This window comes from Echinops telfairi, unplaced genomic scaffold (assembly GCF_000313985.2).
Source record: "Echinops telfairi isolate 266 unplaced genomic scaffold, ASM31398v2 ScPeMD7_42;HRSCAF=159, whole genome shotgun sequence".
Lineage (NCBI taxonomy): Eukaryota > Metazoa > Chordata > Mammalia > Afrosoricida > Tenrecidae > Echinops > Echinops telfairi.
Window position 1 is genome coordinate 3,673,212 of NW_022103940.1, and position 2,354 is coordinate 3,675,565.

Consider the following 2,354-nt stretch of genomic DNA (forward strand, 5'->3'; position numbering starts at 1 on the left):
GAGAAGGAATTGAACAAAAGTTGCAGGAGAGGAGAAATATAAGTGAAGTACTATCTGGCCTGACATGATACAGCTCCTTTGAACTTTTGCAAACAACATTTAATCATGATGGCTTCTTGGCAATATAAATGCACATCAGTGGCTGGCAGTGAGAAAGGTTCGATCCTCCCTTGTTCTACACCAATTACTGGTGACCAGCTGTGTTGTCATCCTCCATTCTCACCCAAACAGCAGCTGGTGACACCCACACAATGTCTAGTGAATATACACAGTTCCTGCACTGCCTGAGTTCAGAGCCACAACCTCATGAATCAGGCACCACACGCACCACCCCTAAGTCTGTAAGTTTGTTAACTCCTCCTCATCACACCAGCAGAATTCACAGTACCAAGCCCTTGGTCACCCTCTAGGTGTCTTTCCATAACTATCCGCCTACCCACAGCTGCTTTGTTGGTCCAAAAGAGTTATGGGACCAAGCACCCTGACCTCTGGCAATATCTGAGCCTGCAGAAATGAGTTCCTGATTAGATGCCCTAACTCCAGACAACAAACACCTACGCCTGAAGAAATTCCATCTAGGAACTTTCATGAAACAAGTGACATTGAGCATAGAGTAAATTTAGGTTGGATCAAGAGAAAGGTCAACTGACCAAGTATTATATCATGGTTCAATTCACCACAATCAAGTTCACAATAATATCTGTCTGATAGTAAAGCTGTTCGAATCCCTTGCCTCTGATTAGGGTAGCGGGATCTACCAGAGGCTTATCTAACTAGATACTCTAGAGGTGGATTTTGGGTCCCCACCATCCTCCATAGCCTTCTACAACTTGGGTGCTCACAATTAAAGCTCTGATACTTTTCCTTTTTATCATATTTGGATTTTGTTATCATCTTTATATCACACAGGCTCACCGGCTGGTGTGCTTCCTCTATGCAGACTTAGTTGATGCTTTACTTAGATGACTGCTTATTTGACTACAGTCTTTAACAACCCAAATACTATTCCTGTTGATAGCCGGGCACCATTTGCTTTCTTCACCACACACAAAGGATACTTTATGAAGGCGAGTATGGAGAAGAGCCATGTTAAAAGAACTACCATATATACTCGAGTATCAGTCGACCCAAAATTATTAAAATAAAATTTTGAAAATTGTAGTTTGAAAATTTCAGGTCGGCTTATACTCAAGTATAAATGGTAACTGTTGTTGGATTAGGGTTAGAATTATATGGGAGTCCAGAAACCAATTGCTTGTCCCTGGGTTATGAATATCTCTGGTTCACTTTGGTAGTCAAATTATGACAAATTCAAAAATTAGAACTAATAAGATCAACAAAAAAACAAAACAAAACAAAAATGAAAAACATAATCAATCAATCATCCCTTTAGGATATAAAGCGATTGAATTGATGACATCAATAATTTATCCAATGACATAAAAGTTAAGGTACTGCTGACATGAGGAGTTTATGCAAGTATAGTTCAATTTCGAGCTGCAATCCATGAGTTGTTGCTTGGTACAGATTGATTTTTAATTGATTGAGCTCTGTTAACATTGAGCTTCAGGTTGGTGCTAGAGGGAAATTTCCTGTATCTTTTCTTGCAAGGGCAGAACCTTGCCTATCACATTAAAACTTATAATATTAATGCAAGGGGAGCATTGAGGTAATAAATATATGGTGGTTCTGTGCCTCCTCTCATTGGGGACCCACTTAGTCAGTGGTCCTACCTAAGGTCCAACAACCACCATTTCCACTGGTTTGGAGTGGCCATCTTTTGCTTCCTCTCACATTAGGGTACTTCAGTCCTATATCCAAGTTTTGAGATAGGGCCCAGTTCATTCCCTCATGCTTTCGCACTAAGTTCTTCTGGTGTGGTAGTCAGTGGCATGATTCACTGATCCCTTCCCTTCTTTGTCTCCTTTTTCTTTTTCTCTTTTTCTTTGATATTCCCTTTTCTTTCCCTCATTCTAAATTTTTGTATTTTATTTTTTTTCCTTACGAACACTTGTGACAGAGTGGTTATGCTTTGGGCTGCTAAACACAAGGTTGAGAGTTCCGAGGGGAAAAGTCTGGGCTTTCTATCCCCATATATAATCAGTCTCAGACACTCACAGGGGAAGTTCTGCCCTGCCCGTTAGGGTGCTATCAGTTGGCACCTACTCAAGGACATTGAGATTTTTTCTGTTCCTTTATTTCTTTTTCTTTTTAGTTATGACATTTTTTTCTTGCCATGGTTTGCTTGCTTTTCTCCTCCACTCTCTTTTTACAATATTTTGTACCATATATACTCGTGTATAAGCCGAGGTTTTCAGCACATTTTTATTTAGATTTTGTGGTAAAATTGGGTG